Below are 8,463 nucleotides of genomic sequence, written 5' to 3' on the forward strand. Positions count from 1 at the left end.
ATTTATAATAATGGACACTTTTCTGGATCAATGCCTCCAAATTGCATACATCATACATTGCATACTTTGCATTTTATATTTCATGTGCATTTTTATATTTTCCATGTTTTTATACTCATATTAAACAACAAAATATGTCTCAGAAAGAGAAAGAGCAAACACCAAGTTTACCGCCATGAGCTCAAGACACACATCACCCTCACAACACTCGAGCAAAGAAGAGACAAATGAAAGCCAAAATTGAGAAGATTGAGGAGAACACGGCAAAGCTGCAGAAAGAATTGGAGGACAGAATGGCTCAGAATAGTCAAAGTACCATGGAGTCCATCAAGAAAAACCAGGAGTCCTTAGTCGACCAAATTGTGGCTAAGTTGTCTAGTTTACAACAACAAACAAGTGCACCCGGAGTAGGTGCATCTGAGGGGGTAACCATACCACCGACCCCACAAGTGGTTGTCTCATCCGGGATCTTACCCGGACTGCAAGGTGACTCATCTGCCACCAAAGGGAAAGCTGTATCGGTTGCAAATTTATAGACTTCAACAGCAAATCCTGATAGTCATCTGGACGACTGCCCTATCCCAGATTTTGACGACGAGGATAAGGCAAAGAAGATGGAAGAGAAGATTATGATGTTAGAAGATCGAATGAAGATGGTCCAAGGGGACCATGATTATTATGGAGTGGACGCAATGGAGCGAGCTTGGTTCCAAATTTGGTGCTTCCACCTAAGTTTAAAATTCCCGAGTTTGAGAAGTTCAACGGGAACAGCTGCCTTTCAGCCTATATCACTATGTTATATCGGAAGATGACAGAATATGGGGGAAATGACCAACTCTTGATCCACTGCTTCCAGGGAGCATGTCCGGTTCAGCTATTTGGTGGTACAACCAGCTCAGCCAAACTCATATCAAGACGTGGAAATACTTAGTCAAATATTTCTTAGAGTAGTACAAGCATATCAATGATATGAGACCAGACCGAGTTATGCTGCAGAGCTTGGAGAAGAAGCATAATGAGAGTTTCTGACAGTACGCACAGAGATGGAGGGATTTATCTGTGCAAGTTCATCCACCCTTGGATGAAAATGAAACTAAAAAGTTGTTTGTAAAAACCTTAAAGACACCTTACTTCGGGCACCAGGTGGCGATCACATCGGGAAGTTTCTCAGATTTAGTTATGGCTGGTGAGATGGTCGAACTAGCTATAAAATAAGAAAAAATTGAGGGAGAGGACTCCAGTAAGAAGCCTCCTATGAAGAGCAAAGAGCGAGAGATCAACAATGTCAACACTTACAACGCTAACAAAGGTGTTACGATCTCAAGTTCAAAAACATCTGCAACTGTACCATCCGGTACTTCTAACCAAACTCAGAGAGAATCAAGGAAGGAAAGGGGGAGGGAATAGTTCGATCACATTCCCATGACATACAAAGAGTTGTACTAGCAGCTCTTCAACACTCACGCGGTGTCACCCTACCCTATGGATCCGATAAAGCCCCCTATCCGAGATGGTTTGATGAAAACGCCCACTGTGAATATCATGGCGGTGTGCAGGGGCATTCAATTGAAAGTTGTCTCGCATTCAAGAGGCTTGTACAACGAATGTGGAACAATAATTGGATCTATTTCAACTCCAAAGCACCGAACGTTGCTCAGGATCCCTTTCCTAATCATCTGGAGACTGGAATCAATGCAGTCACCACCGAAAGTGATATGAGAATCAAAACTTGTGTTTCAAAAGTTAAAGCTCCTTTGGTTTAGGTATGGAGCCAAATGGTAAAGGCGGGGCTTCTTGCACCTCAGTCATGTCCAACAAAGATTGAAGATGGTAACCATTGATGTTACCACAACGAAGAAGGGCATTAAGTACAAGAGTGCCCAGAATTCATATTGTTAGTCCAGCTCATGATGGACTGGAAATATCTGGAATTTTATGAAGAAATTCAAGATTCTTTGGAAGAAGATGTTTGTGTTACCGGAGAATCATCCGACAAGAAGTACATCAGGAGTAGTCCTTTGATAATTACCCCTAAACCAAAGATGACCACGACTACACCAGCCAAGGTGGTGATCATAGCACCTCGGCCTTTTCAATACAAGGACAATCGATGAGTTTCATAGAAGTACGAATGCCAGGTGAGTACTTCCAAAGAATGTGATAGCAAAATGGGGCAAAGACCACTTGAGCCCTTCAAAAAAGATGTGCTAGCCGTCAACGAACCTATCAAAGAGGAAGAAGCTAAGGAGTTCCTCAAGATCTTAAAACATAGCGAGAATAACATTGTAGAACAGCTCCACAACTTACCTACGCGTACTTCAATGCTAGCACTATTGTTGAACTAGGAGGCACATCGCGAGGCCTTGTTGAAAGTCTTTAATCAAACGTTTGTGCCACAAGACATACCAGTCAACAAGATGGACCGACTGGTGAACAATATTCAAGCTGATAATCTCATCTCATTTTCAGATGATGAGATTCCATCCGGAGGAAGAGGCCAAACAAAGGTGTTACACATTACTACCTATTGCAATGGGCATGCCTTACCAAGTGTATTGATTAATAATGGCTCAGCCCTGAACGTGATACCTTTGGTTACATTGAAAAGGCTGTCAATAGATACCTCACATATGAGAACCTGCCAGAATGTAGTCCGAGCATTTGATGGGACCAAGAGAGAGGCTATTGGTAAGATCGAGGTGTCATTAACAATCGGACCTACTACTTATGATGTTGAATTCCTAGTGATGGATATCAAGCCTTCTTATAACTGTCTGTTGGGGAGGCCATGGATTCATCAAGCAGGTGCAGTGCCGTCCACACTGCACCAAAAGGTTAAATTTGTTATTGATGGGGCCTTAGTAATAATCAATGCTGAGGAAGATATCGTGCCAAGTATGACCACAGAGGCCCCATACATCGAAGTAGATGAGGAAGTAGTGGAGTGCTCATTCTCCTTCTTAGAGTTTGTGAATGCCACATTCGTGGAAGAAGGAAGAAGAATCCTTAAACCTTGGCTTTCCAAGTGTACCAGAATGGAGATCATATAGACTTTGGGAAGATGTGCCAGGATCGGGAGAGGTTTTGGGAAATATTTGCAAGGAATGATTAGTCCAGTTCTTCATATTTCAAAATTAGACCAGTTTGGGCTTGGTTTTCAGCCCAGTTATCATGAAAAGGGGAAGGAGATCCAAAAGAACCGGGAGAGAAGATTAACCAGATTGACTAGAAATGAACTCCAATTGAAGCCTATGACATTCCCTCCTCTTTACCACACATTCAAGTCAAGTGGTTATGTGTTTGAAACCACCACATCCGATTTAGAAGTGGCTATGAAAGATCTGAACATTAATGTCGTGACCACAGAAGATGTTGACAACGAAGATATATCTGGGATATGACATCTGCCACCTGGGTTCGTGCCTAACAATTGGTCGATGGATGAACTACATGTGGTTTACAAGAGTCTTTCAGAGTAATATTTGAACTATCCCTATTTTCCTATACCCGGGGCAATAAGTGATCTTTTGTAAGGGTAAATAAACATTTTGTTTAAGTTCAATAAAAGATGCATTTTTTCCCTTTCCATGGCAAACAAGTTTTTATTTCATCTCTTTTTGAATTCATTTTCTATTTTCTTCATTCCAGTACTTTATTTTATTCTCTTTCAAATTTAATTCTTTGACTGCTTCGTGTGGAATATTTCCTCTCTCACACATATATCTTCTTTGTTTCTTCAAGACTCCAGATAACGATAATGTAGGCACTGATGATCATGATCCGGAGGTGGATTTTGATTCGACCATTTGTCTCGGGGAATTTGACGAATGCGACAATGAAGAAGAGTGCAACTTCCCTACCGAATTGCTGAGAATGATAGAAAGAGAAGATAAACAAATACTACCACATGGGGAGGCGATCGAAATCTTGAATCTGGGAACTGATGATGACAGAAAAGAGGTCAAAATTGGCACAACTCTATCGGCTGAAGCAAGACAAAACCTGATAGTCTTACTTTAGGAGTACAGAGATGTGTTTGACTGGACGTATCAAGACATACTGGGACTAGACACAGAAATGGTAGTTCATAAACTACCAATTAAGCCAGAGTGCAAACCCGTGCAACAAAAACTGAGAAGGATGCGACCTAAGATGCTCTTTAAAATTAAAGAAGAAGTCAAGAAGCAATTTGATGTCGGTTTCCTTCAAGTGGCCAAGTATCCGGAGTGGGTGGCCAACATAGTGCCAGTTCCAAAGAAAGACGGGAAGGTTCGCATGTGCGATGATTACCGAGGCCTTATTAGGTTGAGCCCTAAAGATAACTTTCTTCTGCCTCACATTGACATGTTGGTAGACAATACAGCCGAGAATGCTTTCTTTTCATTCATTAATGGATTTTTGGGATATAACCAGATCAAAATGCATCCTGAAGACATGGAGAATACCATGTTCGTCACAATGTGGGGAACTTTCTACTACAAAGTGATGCCTTTCGGATTGAAGAATACTGGGGTAACATATCATAGAGCTATGGTGACCCTATTCCACGACATAATGCACAAAGAGATTGAAGTTTATGTTGACGACATGATTGTCAAGGCACAAGCCGAGAATGAACATATCGAGAACCTGAGAAAGCTCTTCCAGAGGTTGAGGAAGTTCCAGCTGCGATTGAACCCTAGCAAGTGTACCTTTGGGTAACATCCGGAAAGCTATTAGGCTTCGTGGTCAGCAGAAAAGAAATCGAAGTTGATCCCGATAAAGTCAAGGCTATCCAAAATTTGCCTCCCCCTCGAATACAGAAAGAGGTTCGAGGTTTTCTAGGTAGATTTAATTACATAGCACGGTTCATATCTCAGTTAACCGAAAAGTGTGATCCAATCTTCCGTCTTCTCTGAAAGAATAACTCTGGAGCTTGGGATGAAAACTGCCAGATTGCATTCGAGAAAGTAAATGAGTATTTATCTCATACTCATGTTCTGATGTCCCCTATCCCGGAAAAACCTCTTTTCTTGTATCTCTCCATATTCGAGAACTCCATGGGGTGTGTCCTGGGTCAACATGATGAATCCAGAAGAAATAAAAGAGTCATCTACTATTTGAGCAAGAATTTCTCCGATTACGAGGTCAGATATCCTCTTATCGAGAAGATTTGTTGTGCTCTAGTCTGGGCTACAAAAAGACTCCGACAATATATGTTGTATCATACCACTTGGCGGATCTCTAAGTTAGATCCTTTAAAGTACATGATGGGTGTACCTACTCTATCTGAAAGGTTAGCCCGATGGTAGATGCTCTTGTCTGAATTGGACATCGAGTACATGAGCCAGAAAGCAATCAAAGGAAGTGCCATATCGAAGTTCTTGGCAAGTAGAACCAATGAGAATTATGAGCCATTGGACTTTGATTTCCCAAATGAAGACTTGATGGCTATATCCTTAGAAGAAGCAAGTACTTCAACAGACAGTTCCTCTAGAATGCATTTTGACGGGGACATCAAATGTATTAGAACATGACATCGGGACAATCTTGATCTCTCCAGAAGGGAATCACTACCCATTTACCAGTAGACTGAACTTCGATTGTACCAATAACATGGAGAAGTATGAAGCCTGTGTCTTAGGAATTTGAGCTGCACTGGGGCAAAATATAAAGACCTTACGGATATACGGAGATTTGACATTAGTAATCTATCAGCTCTGTGGAGAATGGGAAACCAAGGATGTAAAGCTGGTAGAGTATCGGAAACTAGTACTGGATCTTCTCGAAGAGTTTGATGAAGTCACCTTCCACTATGTGCCAAGAGAAGACAATCAAATGGCTGATGCTTTAGCTACCTTGGCAGCCACATTCAAGACTGGCGGGGAGTCTAAAATGATGCCAATTAACATGCAGTCATATGAGTACCCAGCTCATTATTACCAAATTGAAGAAGTGAAAGACACTAAGCCTTGTTACCATAATATTTTGCAATATATTGAGCATCGAAGTTATCCAGAAGAAGCCACCGAAACCGATAAAAGAACCATTAGAAGGATGGCGGCTGGATACATCCTTGACGGGGAGGTCTTGTACAAGAAAAGCCATAATCAAGTCCTGTTAAGGTGCGTCGATATAGAAGAGGCAAAAATGATAGTAGAAGAAGTGCATGATGGAGTTTGTGGAGCATATGCAAATGAACATATGATGTCAAGACAAATAATGAGATGCGGATATTTTTGGTCCACACTGGAAAGTGATTACATCAACTATGCTAGAAGATGTCATAAATGTCAAATTTACGGAGACAAAATCAATGTTCCACCCCCATCCACTTCATATAATGACGTCACCATGGCCTTTCTCTGTGTGGGGCATGGATGTTATCGGGCAAATCCATCCGAATGCCTCAAATGGTCACCGGTTCATCCTTGTGGCAATCGATTACTTCACCAAATGGGTAGAGGTTGCATCATATGCCAGTGTCACTCAATCCACTATTTTGCTTTATTCGATTATCGAACCTCGGTACGAACCTCGACTAGGGCAACTCAATTTTCACTAGCTTATGGAATAGAAGCAGTGCTACCCATTGAAGTAGAGATTCCGTCACTCCAGGTCTTGACAAAAGTAAAACTGGATGATACAGAATGGGTACAGTCCCGGTATGATCAATTGAACCTGATAGATGAAAAGAGACTAAAGGCCATCCATCATGGTCATATATATCATAAACGAATGATCCGAGCACATGACAAAAAGGGGTGCCCGGGAATATTCCACGAAGAAGATATGGTGCTAAAGAGAATTTCACCAGTCCAAAAAGATTTTCGAGGAAAATGGACGCCAAATTGGGAAAAACCTTATATCGTGAAAAAGACAGTTTTCGGAGGAGCCCTTGTCCTGGCTGAAATGGACGGACCTGAACTGCCACATCCCATCAACTCGGATACAGTCAAAAAATACTTCGCTTAGGATGAAAACCTGAGAGAGCGTCTTAAGTCAAAAAAAGAGAAAAAAAAACAAAAAAGAAGAACGTTTAGGGTGAAAACCTGAGAGGGTGTCTTAAGTCGAGAAAAAGAGAAAAATTAAAAAACGAAAAAGAAGAATGTTTAGGGTGAAAATCCGAAAGGGCGCCCTAAATTGGAAAAAAAGAAAAAAAGAGAAAAAGGAAAAAAAAAGAACAAAAGAAAAATAGAAAAGAAAAAATAAAGAGGGTTCAATATGAAAACCCACAAAGGGCGTCTTGCAACCAAGGATGGGTTGAAAACCCGAAAGGGCAATTTGGATATTGACAGTGGAAACATCCCGTCATCTAAATTTTCTACAGACTTGACGAGTCGGAGAAAGGTTGCACTCTCCAGAAAGTTGTCACATTTTTTGAAGATTCATTGACAAAGGCTGCATTCAAGGTCACCTATCGGCTTTTTAGCTCATAAGTGCCCACATTATCGAGATCTAAGACATTCACTTCATACTTCATAATGTATTCATTTTCCAGAATGTTTGTCATGTATTGTTTGTTCTTTTTCCCTTATAAATAAAGATAAATTTTTCTCCAAATTAGTTCCTTTTGAGCATCTTGGATTGAACTTAAACTTAATGATTTATTTACTTAGGCAAAAGATAATCGTATATTACTGTACAAAGATTCATTGAAAAGTATAGGTACCCGAAAGCTGATCAAGGCTCAGGCACATACTCGAGATGGTCGAGAAAGCATTTCTCAAATTAAGAAACAAAGAAAATCATATTTACACATTTGAAGAATTCAAGATCGAAAATCAGAACTTCCAAAATCAAGAGTCAACACGACAGGCAACCGGAGATCGAGATTTCTCTCCAAAGCCCAGAATAACATATGTTACATATGCATTTTAGGCATACCTAAGAGCATTGCACCATAATATCGCATATATGCATATCTTTGCAGGTTTTATCTAGAGCCAGTTTTCAACTTCACAGCGAAGGATATTGGACTCAAAACGACACAATTTGTTCGAGAGTAGATTTCAACTTCACGACGAAGGATATCTGACTCGAAGCCAAACTTTACAACGAATCAGTCATCCATGGTTTCAACTTCATGACGAAGGGAATCATGTTCACCCGTAACATACAATACTTGGATTTCAACTTCACGATGAAGGATATTCAAGTCAAGGCTCAACTTTACGATGAATGGGTCATCCGAGATTTAAACTCCACGACAGAGGATATCGTACCCACACATCCACGATTTCAACTCCATGACGGAGGATATCATGTCATTTGAGGCTCAACTTCACGACGAAGGGGTTTCCTAGTTTCAGAGCCAATCTCAATTTCACAGCAAAGGATATTGGACTCAAGACAACACAAGCTCAACTTCACAACGAAGGGGCGACTGATTACAACAAACAACTTTTTAGCTTCATTCAGAGTCAATTTCAACTTCACAGCGAAGGATATTAGACTCGAGACATCACAAGCTCAACTTCACAA

This window comes from Hibiscus syriacus, unplaced genomic scaffold (assembly GCF_006381635.1).
Source record: "Hibiscus syriacus cultivar Baekdansim isolate YM2019G1 unplaced genomic scaffold, ASM638163v2 tig00004797_pilon, whole genome shotgun sequence".
Classification (NCBI taxonomy): domain Eukaryota; kingdom Viridiplantae; phylum Streptophyta; class Magnoliopsida; order Malvales; family Malvaceae; genus Hibiscus; species Hibiscus syriacus.